We start from the raw sequence: 14,986 nt of genomic DNA on the forward strand, positions 1-14,986 counted from the left end.
AAAGAGCTCTTGCCAATCAGCTATCCAGCTCACCTTCTACATTCTAACTGGTCCAGATACAGGTCTCTCTCTCTTTTGCTCTCTCTACCATCCTTACCACTTTGAGAAATTCCTAAGAGCTTGATCTCTTCCTTTGACTTTTTCCTTGCTTTCCCAATCTCCATGCTTCTATCTTCTTTTTCTCCCTTTGGCAATTCAGCTTTCTCCTCCATATTTCTCAAATTAGCCCTTAGTTCTTCATCTCACAGTCCCCCACAATGATGCAGACTGAAAAATCAGCACCCACCTGCAATAGCCTCTTCCTCACCTCCATTCAATCCATTCCTCACTAGAATAAAACATTCTGTATCACAACATTCTCCCTTAAAAGATATTTTTAATTTCCCTTCACAGACAAATCTGATGGGCCCCATTTATTTCCCATATCATATCCAAACTCCTAATTATATAAATCATTTAACACCAATCTCCAGAAATATTCATATAAGCATATCCCTACAATTTTAATTAATTATATATCTCTCTACATACACATATATGTGTATGTGTTTATATGTACTTATGTTTGTTTTACATGCTTTAGTCCTCTTCTCAGAGATGGAAGGTTTCTCTTGAGTCAACCATTCCTCCTCACATGCATCTTGAAGAGGATTTGTGTTCATTCTGTTTTCTCCCCTAGGAATGCCCAGCCCCATCAGTCTCTTTTTTTTTCTTTCTTTCTTTTTTAAATAAAATCTCTACCTGCAACACAGGGCTCCAACTCATGACCCCAAGATCAAGAGTTGCATGATCTCCCAACTGAGCCAGCCAGGTGCCCCCCAGCATTCTGTTTTCAAGTCAATTTCCTCTTTACCGAATTCAAATATCACCTCTCCCTAAAGTCATCTCTGATCACACATATGCAAGTAACTTTTTATGCCTGCTAAATCCCATGATATGTACATCTTAACCTCTCTTAACAACAGTTAAAACATTCTGTATGGATTATCTCCTCAGTAGAACACAAGCTCCCTGTAGGTAGAATTCATGTCAAATTTATTGTTTTACCCTCCATGAATAATGCCTGGTCCATAGTAAATGTTCAACGTAATATTAGTTCATTGGATTCAGATTCAATATAAAAAATAAGTACTCAAAGTTATCTGCTCTTCTCAGATTCCATTAAAATTATAATAATCATTTAAAAAACTAACCTACAGTATCTCCATCTGGGTTCCTCAGAAGCAGACTCTAGATAAGGATTTGAATCAAGAATTTATGTGAGAGGTAATCCCAGGAAATTTAGGGAGAGGGAAAATGAGTCATGGAATAGAGAAGAGCCAAAAAAGTGTTCATTATCAAGCAAGAGATTAGAACCCGTGTCTCAATCCTGCTAGGCAACTCTGGAGCCAGGATAGAACATACACCTTAGAGTTATCCCAGCAGTAGTGTGAGGGAGCTGTGGTGTTTACTCATCAATTCTTGTTAGACATCAGTTGAGGGCTGGTGGGAAAAGACACTGTCTGGCTCCTCCAGCCTGCCCCATGGGCAGGCAGAACAAACTCCTACAGCCAGATAGAACCTTCTAAGAGTTAAAGGTGCTGGCAGTTGAAAATGGGATAGATGCTGGGAAACTAGAAGTGAAGAGGAGATATGGGTACCAACAGCATCTACCACACACAGTAACAAAAAGAATGGTGAGGGGCCATAAGTGGGCATGAATTTTCAACAGATTCTTGGAAGACAGAAAGCAGATGGAAGGCTAGTGACTGAGAAAGAAACACAGCCCAGAATACACAGGGAGAAAGGTTTAAGCTCAGGAAATTGGGGAGGAAGGCTCAGTCTGGAACTCAATCCACTTTATGGAATTTGAGAATGAAACATAGGGCTGAAAACAGGAATCAACTGTAAGTCTGTTTTGCAGGGAGTGGAAAACTATAGCCTACCATCTGTTTTTGTATATCCAGTGAGCTAAGATAGTTTTTACATTTTTAAAACGTTGCTTAAAAAAAAAAAAAAAAAAGACTATTTGACAGAAACTGTATGTAGTCCATAAAATCTAAATATTGCCACCAGGTCGTTACAGAAAACATTTACTGACCCTCAGTTTATAAACAGTCAATAGATAGACGAGCCCTTCCCCCACCCCAGGAATTAAGACTGCCTGAAGTCAGACACTTAACACTGCACAAAAAAATCTGAGCTAGCTTCTCTGATCATTTTACCTCCTGAGTGCCCTTCTTCAAGAAGTTAACTTGAGGATATAAGCCAGAAAGAAAACATACTATCCAAGAAAGAGAGAATGCTATTCAGGAGAGAAAGAAAGTAAGTCTCAGGACCACTGCTTAGGAAAGACGCTAGAGAGGAGTCAATACAGACTGGACTGACTCAAGGGACGCAGTGTCCCAGGAGGGAGGTTTAAAAAGAGGGAACTGAATGGATTGAGAACTCTGAAAAAGATAAGGATTGATAAAGTGTATTGGTAGAATGTTTAAATAGTTCATTCCCTGGGATTCGAAACTAGGAACATTCTCCACTGACTGGCAGAGAAGTCCCAACATTAGACTTCCATAGGGAAGGAAGTGTAATACCAATGCACTACGTATGACTCTGCAGTAAATAATATTTATCTGGCCCATATTAATGAAAATGTTATTTATTGACTTGAAAGATTGGGAAGTAGAAGTTTAAAAAAGAAATGGGAGAATTCATTATAGTGTGTTCATCTTTATAAAGTGGGTAGTTAAGAGCACTGTCCACATTTAATGGAATAAGAAATGAAGACTTAATTATGTTTCTCAAGTACCAAAGGTGATCCGTATGGAAACAGACTACTGATTATTATATGTACAAAAAGGACAATGAGGAGGCGAAGAACAGTTCCGTCCTAATCTAGGATATCAAGAAGAAAACAAAACTTATAAAAATTAAATCAATAAATAGTGGTATGTGTAGCTATCTTACAAAACACATTTCTTCATATATACGTATATATACATATATATAACCACAGTATCCAGTCACCCCCTTCCTTACCCCAGAGGTGACTAGCTTTAAACAGTTTCTGTTTTGACTCTTCTAGTAGTTACCACTGTATCTCTGAGATATGGTAGCTTTTTATAAATTCTTCTGTATTGTTGGACTTTCTTTAATCACATGAATTTATTATTTCAATAAAATCTAATGTTTGTCAGTGTATGGAGAAATGACAATATTCCTCAGAGTGTTCCCCTCACAGGTAATGTAAAATGAATGTGCTTAAATGTTGCTGAGTCTCATTCTGACAACTAAAGTTGACACAAGATGAGTGGCCCCACCCCAAACAAGCCCTACAGCCACAAAATGATGCAGATTTATTTTGTGAAACAAACAGAGGCCACCCTAATAAATATCATGTAAATTAGCACAAAACAAAATGAAATGGATTGTAATTCAAGCAATGAAGCCCGGAAAAAAGTTTCCTTCCGCTTCCTATGAGAATACTTGCTGCTTTGAGAAATATGTCCCTGTTCTCACCATGCTGAGGTTCAAATAGAGTACTTGTATCTTCTACCTAGGTTCAATATTTATGGTAAAGATAATTATGCACCTCATGCCCTGGTGCACCCAAAGCATCAGCAAACATGGTAGATCTAGAGAATGTCAGCAAAAGTCTCAACTCATTTCAGTCTCAGCTGAATAAGCTTCATGAGACGGCATTTGGAAAAAGCTAACTAGCAAAGAAAGCAGAATACATCAAAACCAGCACCCTGAATTGCCCCTAGGAGCGAACAGTGGAATTAGAGAACAAGAACAATGTTCTCCCCGTGGCTCATCCTAGTAAGAAATCAGGCTTCACTCCTTTTCTGAGTTGCATTTTCAAAAGCTGTTCCAGGTGGACTGCATTGCAGCAAACTAATCTCAAGAAGCCCGGACAGAAAATATACAATTGATATTGTTTAGTAAGTGATCTAAATGGTGACACTTGGCTTTGGTGTACCTGACTTAAGCAAGAATATTCTAATAGTAAGTTATTATCTGTGACTAAACTTGAGAACTTTTCTTTTTCTGTACAACCTGAAATTTATGCAGTTTTAAGTAACAGATAAACAGATAAATCTTGATGAAATACTGAAAATAATAAATATTCCTGATAATAAACTATGACCCAGCAGTGCTGATAAAGCAAACTGCTTAATAACATGAGAGCAGAAACAGATCTGGCTCTTAGGCAAAACTGTAGAATAAGTAACCTTCGGTGACCCATCTCTACTGGAGCCCCTCACTCCCACAAACACCCCAAATTCCAACACCTGTACCCTTCAAGATCAGCCCAATGTTGATACTTTTTAAAACACATCTCACGTAGATGTGGCTCTGTCCTCTCCCAGACCCAGGAATTAGCAGAAACATTAGCCCATATTGTGGGAATCTAAGTAATACAAGCAAATTACTTAAACAATAAAAGATACAGAAGGAGGGGCGCCTGGGTGGCACAGTCGGTGAAGAATCTGACTCTTAATTTTGGTTCAGGTAGTGATCTCAGGGTTGTGAGATGGAACCCCACATCCACTCCATGTTCAGCACAGAGTCTGCTTAAGTTTCTCTCTCCCTCTGCCTCTCCCCCCCGCTCTCTAAAATAAATAAATCTTTAAAAGAAAGAAGATACAGAAGAAGGACTGATTATGCTTTTATGAATATTTATATGCAACATGCCTGAGAAGTAATAGGAGTCAAACACAAAATGCAGCCCTACACATGCCTTTGGGATAATAAACAAGGACAATGAATAATGAAGGAAGTCTTAGGGAAGGAGTCTCGGAAAAGTGTAGTCCAGGGAAGAGGGATGTTATCACTCCCGTTTTCTAGAGAAAATTTGTGACACATTAATATGCTTATTAAAGTTTATACAAGCAGAAAATCCAAAAAGCATATTCTTTTCCTAAAACTACTTCATTTCTGCACCCAACACATTTTTAATAATTAATCAAGCTTAACTCCAAGCCATACATTGCTTCAATACAGTATAAGATTAAATTCCCTCAGTAAATTACATTGTTTCACTAAGTGCTTCCAGTCACATGTATTTTTATTTGTAGGTATGAAATATAATGAGTTTAGACTTTAATGCTTTGGTTTAATCATGCAGTAACACAGCATATAATGTAGGAAAGAAAAAATTTAGCTTTTTATAATATTGTACTTATTCTGAAGGGACCAACTGCCAAGTGACAAATGATTCATAGTATTGACTATGCACTACATTTGTATTGATTTGGTGAGTGTATTGCTGAATAGTTAATGGCATGTCAGCCATTCACTTACAAACACATATTTCCAGGGATATCATGCCAAGATATAAAACATTTCCTAAGAACTAGTACAAAACTTAGCCTAGATCATAAGTAATCCTTTAAAAACTAAAATTTTTCAACTCCACAATTTTTGTACAAATTATATACAGTCCACATTAATGCTATCTTACTTAATACAGAGGATATATATTAAAATTGTAATAATTTGTTTTGCTGAATCACACACAATGCAACACAAGTTATCTGGGTTGGGCTTGTATGGGGAGATTAATTTACAAAAGGTTACCTAAACAGCTGCCATGTGGTGAGTTGAACAATGATGAGCACATTGGGCCAAATGAAGCCATAAGGATATACTAGCCCTGAACAATGCCATTAGCTATGGACTTCGAGGAAATCAGAATGTTGGGTCAATCAACATCAAGAAGTAATCAGGAACCACGGGGCCTTCTCTGAACCTAAGATCCTGGAAAGCTTAAGATTAAGAGGCATGATACAAAAAGTGCCACAGTTATTTAGAGTTATGTAGTATGGAAAACTCTCCCGTTCCAGCTAAACAGATATAGAGAACTAGCTCTCTAGGATAAAGGTGAAGAGAGATAGAGATAGACGTAGACACAGAGAAAACCACTTAAGTTTTTATAAATGGTCCTTTAAAAAGAGCCATCTATACTGCCAGATGCCCTGGATCTCTTGGGTGGTAGGACTTTTCCATGTAATGATTTTATATAACTCAATATGATGATACTCATTTCTAAATTCCTTAGCTGTAGACACCTCAGTGTTTAAAATCAAGAGCTGTAGCGTCAGATTGCCTGGGTTTGAATCCTACCCGTTACTTCCTGAGTGAATAAAGAGAAGTTGACCTTTCTAGACTGACACTTTGCAGAAAAGGGACAAAAATACTACCTCATAGAATTGTAGTAGTGAGGATTCACCTCTACTTGGATATCTAACAAGCACCTCAGAATCACTATGTCCAACATGAATCCCTGATCTTTCCCTTCCAAACTTGCTCTTTCCTGGGTCTCCACATCTCCACCGTAATTTTCTTTTTCCATTGTGCAGGGCAAAAGCCTTGAGTCATAATTGATTCTTCTTTTCCTCTCAAACACCACATCCTATCGGCTCTACCTTCCAAACACATCCAGAATCCAGCCACTTCTCACTACACTCCACATTACAGAATTCCGTTCCAAGAACCATAATCTCTGCTTAGACTACTCCAACAGCTTCCTAACTGACTTCCTCTTCCGATTTTTGCTCCCCACAGTCTATTCTCAACACAGCACGTGGAGAAATCCTGTTAGAATGTAAGTCAGTTTGTGTCACTTCGCTGCTCAAACCTTTCATATATCCCCCAGAATAAAAGCCCAAGCCAGGATACCTCCAGCTGGGCGCTGGTCTCTTGGTTTCAGCTCAGGCTGTGATCTCAGGGTCATGAGATAGAGCTCCGTGCTCAGTGCAGTCTGCTTATGTTTCTCTTTTCCCTCCCTCTGCCCCTCTCCCTCCCTCTAAAATAAACAAATCCTTAAAAAATAAAATAAAATAAAAGCCCAAGTCTACATGATCAGTTCCCTCATTTCTCCTTCATCTCCTATTAGTCTCCTCCTGGCTTTCTCTGTTCCTGCTGCATGGGCTTCTCTGATAAACCGGGAATGAATGTGCAAAACTACTCCCACCTCCGGGCCTTTGCACCTGTTCCTCTTTTTTGGCCTTTCTTCTTCCAACTATCCAGATGTCTTTAGCACATATTTCAAGTCTTTGTTCAAATGTCATGGTCTTAATGAGGGCTTCCCTGACTAACCTTTTTAAAATTAAAGAACTCCCACTCATTTACACACCCTTTCTTCCTTTACTCCTTTTTTTTTAACCACAAAAATTATCACCATGGAACACACACTGTTTTACTTATTAATTTTAATATGTGCCTTCTCCCACTACAGTATAAATTCCCAGAGAACAGAGGTTTTTTTTTTTTTATTATCTAGTATGTATCTCCCAGAGTCTAAACTAATACCCATCACACCCATCACAGAGATGTTTCACAATAAATATTTATTAAATAATTGAATTTAATAAGTTATTAAGTACAAAACATTTAAAAATGTGTCTGACACATACTAAGTGTATAATAAGTATTAGCTATTGTTTACTCAGTGTATTTATTTATGTAATGACTTCTAGTTTTTTAAGTCTCCTCAGTATATACTTTGATAATAATTATTTTAGCTTCAAAGCACTTTATTGTTCCTTAATGTTTTGCTTTTTTTTGTCTTCAATATGCAATTAATCTAACATTAAAGACTTGTGATCATAAAGGTCCAAAGACATTCCCTACAAGGATGATTGGTTAAAAACTAGTTTCTAATAGCCATTAAATACATATTTTAACCCTTTTAAACAGTCTCTAAATACATTTTCCCTAACTATATTTTAAGTAAGGAGAATTACAAAAATTCTTAGTGATATATATAATATATATAATATATATAAAATATGTATTTTATATATTAAATATATAAAAATGTATAATTTTTATATATTTCTCCTATTCATTTTCTATGATTTCTTAAGGATTATGAGCTAAATGAGTTTAAACAATTAGTTAAAAGAATTTTACACAAGCCCTGAAATAAATTACAGAAAGAACAAAGAAAACAATCTAGCATACCATTATCTTTTTCTATCATTCTCTTTGCTTCTTTTTATTTTTTTTAAGATCTTATTTATTTATCTGAGAGAGAGAGAAAGAGAGAATGAGAGAGAACATGAGAGGAAAGAGGGTCAGAGGCAGAAGCAGACTCCCTGCTGAGCAGGGGGCCTGATGCGGGACTCGATCCTGGAACTCCAGGATCATGACCTGAGCCAAAGGCAGTCGCTAGCCAACTGAGCCACCCAGGCACACCTGTTTCTTTTTAAATTCCATACAAAACAGGATCATAAGTCAAAAATATGAACAGTTCTCAGGTGGCTCTTTGGAATCCAACACAGCTAGAGCTTTCTTAATTAGCACCTCTCCATATCAATAGCACAATGATAGCAAATGTTCATAGTATTTATTCTGACTCACTATTAGAAAGCCTTGATTGTTTTGCATTACTCTGGTTGTATAGGCATTTTGTTGTAATATAATTTTTGCCAAATCAGTTACTAATCTATAATATATATAGGTGCCTAGCCAGCTCAGTCGTTAGAGCATGTGACTTTTGATCTCAGGGTTGTGAGTTCAAGCCCCAGAAAAGAAAAAAGAAACCCCCTGACTTATAATATATATATAATAATCTTTAATTAACCCAAGATTTTATTTATCAAATGCCTCATTCTCCTACCTAGCCAATAATATAGGTATATTGTACCATATACATTTTTTTAAAAGATTTTATTTATTTATTTGACAGAGAGAGAGAGTTAGTGAGAACAGGAACACAAACGGAGGTGTGGGAAAGGGAGAAGCGAGCAGGGAGCCCAATGCGGGGCTCAATCCCAGGACCCTGGGATCATGATCTGAGCCGAAGGCAGACGCTTAACAACTGAGCCACCCAGGCGCCCCACCATATACATTTTTACAAAGTACCTTAAGTTTCAAAAAAAAAAATCTACGTTTCCAAATTTCAGCATTTGAAATATAAAAACATTAACATACAAAATCTACCCTGTGAGCTAAAATGGTACGTATTATCATAAATATTCTAATCAATAACAGTATTCTTGATTAAAAACTGGGATCTTTGGGGTTTAAATGCTCATTATAAACCAAAGAATTAAAATCCGCCATTTAAATCCTGAAGATAGGGATTTCAGTCAGGAAATGAAATGGACTCTGAATTATGACCATTAATTTACCAGGAAAGAGTTGGCTGTAATCAGGAAAGTGTCACACTGGGAAAACTACTGAAAATAATTCAGAATGAAGGGAAATGCCTTGATGAATCAGCTAGATTTGGCCAAAATATATAAATTTAAGTCAGAAGCTTTAGAATAAGAATAAATTCTAAGGCCCAAGCAAAATATTTAAAAAAGATCTCCTTCACTCCTTTCCCAATACTAATATATTCCTCTTCATCATGAATTCGAAATGGATGCCGTTCTTTTCATGGACCCAATGAATTTAAGAGATGACTTTCCTACTAATTACACCTCTTGTGAAGAGTCATATATAGTGGGTTAAGACCTTGGAATGTCTTTGAAATGACAGATGAAAATAGTTTTCTTATAGATAGGGTTTGGAGAAGCAAGAACAAACATATATAAAAGAACAAATCCAAAGTGACTCTAAACTTTCCTTTAACAGAAAAAATTTTGGGAAGCCAAAATTCAATTATCTACGCTAATAAAAGTAGTCAGCCTATCTCAATCTGCCAACCAGGCTGGGGGGAGGGAAGAGGAATTCAGGGAGGTAACACAAAAGGCTAGCTTTTAAAATCTCAAGTCAAGCTTTTGTATGTTAATATTTCAGCTTGTAAAGAGTGAGTATTGCATTTGGCATGTTTATTTTTAACTGTTTGAAAATTGGAAGCAATCTGGTGAGCATGTCTCTACGGTTGTACTCGCATTACATAAGCATCTATTGATAAAACTTTAAAGCAGAGTCTTATTCTAATATAAAACACAACAACAACAACAACAAAACTACCTACAGCATAGAGTAAAAAGATTATATTTCTAGGGTCAAAAGATGCAAATCTAAGTCCCAGATATACTACTTTTATTATGAAATGAAAAAAATAAAATGGAAAAATCTGAAGTCAAGCTTTAAAGAATATTTATGGACAGCTGTAGGATCTATGAGCCTAGACAATAAGAAGCAAAATTTGCAGCATCCTGAACAATAAATTACCATCCCGTAAAACAGAGAGGGTGAGCGTCTCACATGACTGGCTCTAAAACTTGCAATTGGAGAGTCAGATGCAAGTATTTGTGTTTTCTTATGTTGTCTCAACTATATAGTCTACAGTCCTCTGTTCATGGAGAAGAAACAGGGTAAACACTAGATAACCAGGCTTATTAGCAGAAAGGACCATGACACCCTAGAGTTATTCTGCTCAAGGATTCGTTGGACCTAGAGAGAATAATGCATTAGGATCAGTAACTTAGAATATTTCAGGGAATATTTTTTTAATCAAAATCTAAAATACAGGATTAGTGCCTATGGGGAGAAAAAATTTTTCTCAGATATCTACTATCCATGATGCCTAGCTCTAAGTACATGTCAAAAAGTTAGAAATATCCTAAGGCAATGAAAGTTTTAAAAACAAATGGTATTATTCAATTTTGCCCATTTAAAACTCAGACAGGCCAGACCCTGAAGGCTGATGAAAACAGACACATTCAACATATAATGACTCCAATGATTTAATTCTCTCATTACCTAAAGAGACAATTAGCACTAGTAGACAGAGGCTTAAAACAGAAATTGGAAGGGAACCTAGCACTTTATATTACAATATATGATCAAGTTTTCCAAAAACCAAAGTTCATTGTCTAAAAATTGGTCATGAGATCTATCTGTTAAAATTGTCCCATGGTGTATCTTGGCTTTAAAGAAGTGATGGGGTTAGCTAAATGAACTGGCCTATATTCAAAAGGCTTGAGTCATTTTGGTCCACTAGCATAAAATAATAAAAATGCCAACTAGTTAATACCACTATTAGGACCAACAATTTAAAAGCTGCATTGTCAGCAATGAAGAATGTAATTTCAGAATTTATAATGAAAACTCTCCTCTAATAACTCATAAAAATGATGTATATGGGATACGATCATACAGGAAAGGTAGTATTCCAAAAATAATACTTGAGCTCCATTTACATACAAAAGCATATTGGGAGCTGACAAATTATTTTTGGCCACAACCCATTAAAAAGTCACACACACACACACACATACACCCCAAAAAGGTATAAATTTTTTCAGCCTCTCACTTAAATGAAGCTTTCCTATATATTAGCTTTCTAAATTGTTTATAATTCAGAAAGTAGAATCCTCTTCCATCTTTTTTCTTTTCCTTACAAGTTATCTGTTAAAGAAAGCAGGACCTTCATTATCCATTATTGCATGAACTAGATGGAGCAGCAATCAAGAAAGAGCTTCATTTTTCTCTCATCACTTCATCCAAACACTCTCTGTCAGGTCTCCCCTCCTCTACTCTTGACAGCATCTCTTTCAGATATCTTTTCATAACAGTTTTGCTATCAGGTATTTTTAAAAATATCGGTCTGGTCTAAATCAAAGCATTAATCTCATAGAAGATTTGGAGCTTCTCCCTCCAACTCAGAAATGACTCCTGGTGTGTGGGAAGAGAAGCAGTAGGAAGATAAGGAGGAGGGCTCTGTTCTGTTTTTTTATGCTCCTTTCTTCCTTCCTCACCCCACCCCCATTCATTTCTGGATCCTGGGAGATGCAGCATCAAAAACCAAAGTCTTGTTTACAGTTATCATTTGGCTATTTAATGCACTCTGCATGATTGTCTTCCAAATATCAGATCTCACAAGACACATCTGTGGAGTTTTGGGAGATCCTCAACATGGTTATATGGTCTACCTGTTTCCTGCAACAGTGAACTCTTCAACTGACCTGTTACATCCAGTGCCTCTCAGCTTTGCCGCAGTAAGCAGCCCTCTTTGATGGGGTTCACTTGGCTCACAGGAATTACAATATTAGTGCAGTTTGAGGAACTGCTGACCCCTTCCTCCTGGTCCTGCTGTCAAGGGTAGCTCTACTTAGTTTCCTATCTTCAGTCTTCCCCAGAGGAGAAGCAGGGAGCTGTTATGATCATACTTTGTTCTGAATTATGGGGGTCCACATGTCAGATTCTTTCAAGAAAATGCTCACACTCTGCTAGATAGAGGCATAGGAAAAGACCTCTAGTCTCTGCCATTTTGCAAACATGCAGCCAGGGCCTGAAAGGCCAATCCACCATTTCATAGATAACTCTATTTTTTTTTTAAGATTTTATTTATTTATTTGACAGGGAGAGAGAGCACAAGCGGTGGGGGTGGGGAGCAGCAGAGGGAAAGGAAGAAGCAGTCTCCCCACCGAGCTGGAAGCCCCAACATGGGGCTCGATCCCATGACCCTCGGATCATGCCCTGAGCTGAAGGCAGATGCTTAACCGACTGAGCCACACAGGCGCCCCCCCATAACTCTAACTTTTATAAGCAGTACTCTTGCACTCCCCAACACTTGCCTTGGAGCTGAGGGAAACACTTCCCTCCCTGTAAGAGAAGAAAAAGAAAGGCTATATTGTTTTCAATTCCTATGAATTCCCTTCCAAGGATCTTAAATGAATCTCTCTTCCCAATAGACCAGAGGCAGATGACAGGATTGGTGATCTGACCCACTTTCGGTAATTCCTGTGGGGTTGTGTCTAACACCTCTTTTTTGAAGTATGGAGGTAACTGTCACCCAGTCCAAAGCTTTGAGTTCTCAAATATTTAAAACAACGGAACATCTCCCATTCCTTACGTTGTTATAGATGTAAAGTGATTTTTGAATAAAACTCCTATAATGCTATGACTTCTGAATTGCCACCCAACTATCTCGAAAGGAGAAATCCAAAATAAGGGGCTGAAGCCCTCACTCTAAATGGCTCTGTTCCTTTAGAAACTGTCTTTTTATTGAACTGTTTTGTGATTCAGCCCAAAGGCATAAGGCAAAGGTAATTAAAAGGGCATAAGGCAAAGGTAATTAAAAGGTCGAAAGAGCAGCACATTATCCTAATTGCATTCTTCCTGATGTAAATAAACCCATCTGCTTCAGTTGCTACATTTGCAAACTAGTCCAGGTACCATATCAACTAGAATATAAAATCCGTACCATAATAAAATTGACAAATGTATTCTGCATTAGCAATGAATTAGGACACTCTCAGTATATCTATTAGCAAATTTAAAAAGCTAGAGTCCTCATATTTAGAAGATGGATATTTTACAAATGTTTTAAGATTTGGGAAAATAAAATCCAACTATAGACACTATGTTAGCTTTATTTTGTTTACAATTTCTAAGTAAACTGAATGATCAGGAAGGTAAACTATCTTGTAAATATCATGTAACTAGCTTCCTTATTCTAATTTTATACATAAAAATGCAATTAAGTAGAATTGGGGAAAAGCTGAAATCCAGAGTCAGAAAAATCCAGATTCACACTCTTGGCCCCGGGACATAATGGCTTTGTAATTTTAGGCAGATCACTTACTCTCACTCAGCCTTGGTTTCCAATTTATAACAGCCATGATAACAACATTGGGATGCTTTGTCATGGAACTGTAAACCACTTTGCAAATATTAGCTTTCTCTCTCTTAAAAAAATATTTTTTTTTCTGGTAGATCACATAAGAAGAATTTACTTGAATGATTAGGAGCACGGTCCTTGAAGTCAGGCAGTCTCAGCAATCATTCAATGTCAATAGGTATTTGCTGAGCCAATAATGAAATATTTGTTCAGTCTCATCCTATGTTAGAACCCTAGTTAAATTGTATATCATCTCCAAACCTCAATTTTCATGTATGTAAAATATACAAATAAGAATACCTACTTCGGTGATTCTCAGTCATAGTACAAATGAGGTACTCTAGTCTCTGACTCAGTAGGTCTGAGGCAAGATCCGAAAATAGTACTTGTGTGCTTCACAGGTATTTGGAAGCTAAACCAGAAGTGAGAGCCACTAAGCTTCTTCTCAGAGCTACTGTGAAGATCAAATGAGATGATGTATAAAGATACTGAGCACATGCTGAATTCATGTAAGTATATAGAGCATATCCCACTTTTAAAAACATTATTTTATGCATATTTATAAAAAACATGTTATATAACATATAAGAGATAATCAATGAGTCATTAAAGCAGTGGTTCTCAAACTTTGGCATGATTCTAGTAGGAAGTCAGGGAAGGTGTAAGAACAGATTGCTGGGCCCTATCCCCAGAGTTTCCAATTCAGTAAGCTTGAGGTAGGGTCCAAGAATTTGCATTTCTAGCTAGTTCCCAGATGCAGCTAATGCTGTTGTTCCAAGTAATGACACTTTGAGAAAACACTGCATTAGAGAAACATTAATCACATCCAAAAATTATGTAATATAAAATAAAAACAAACAATAGACAGGAAATACAGTATCAAAATTTTATAGTTTAGACATCAGCAAGGTTAATTTTGTTTGATAATTTGGAATATAGTCTTATATGATGACACCTTTCTCAATGAAACCTCAACTGACTCCCTAGGGTGAATGGGAAGGTCACATCTTTGCTGTCTTGTATCAATTTGTATCAATTTGCCAAGTATCATTGCACTTAACTTTGTATGGAAATGAACTGGTGAAACATTTCTTTTTCCCTTTAGTAGAAAGCAAACTCCTTGGAAGTAGAGATCAGGTCATACTTATCTATGTACCCTCAGAGCCCAGCACAGTGCCTGCAGACATTCAATAAAATGCTTAATGAATGAATGCAAACTCAATTTGGAATATAGTAATTTTGTGATTTTTTTTTTTATTGTAGTCTCATGGTAACTCCACGGAAAAGTCTAGAAGTATATAGACAACCATCTCCCTGTCATATATCTTTCATTAGAGCAGAAGTTCTCAAAGGAGATAAACTCTCCTACCTCCCTCCTAAACAAAAATTTGGCTTTAACCAAAGAAATAATATCAATAGCAACAATTTGCAAGCATATGACAGTTTGTTTTACCAATAGATTTTATAACCTGAGGCCTC

At 36.8% G+C, this 14,986-nt stretch overlaps 1 protein-coding gene across 5 annotated transcripts in view; it reads right to left on the bottom strand.

Moving 5' to 3' along the window:
- Nucleotides 1-14,986, bottom strand: part of SLC44A5 (solute carrier family 44 member 5) — a 360,746-nt gene that overhangs the window by 323,851 nt on the left and 21,909 nt on the right. The gene's annotated exons all lie outside the window — the stretch shown is intronic.

The sequence above is a fragment of the Zalophus californianus genome, chromosome 4 (genome assembly GCF_009762305.2).
Source record: "Zalophus californianus isolate mZalCal1 chromosome 4, mZalCal1.pri.v2, whole genome shotgun sequence".
Taxonomy (NCBI): domain Eukaryota; kingdom Metazoa; phylum Chordata; class Mammalia; order Carnivora; family Otariidae; genus Zalophus; species Zalophus californianus.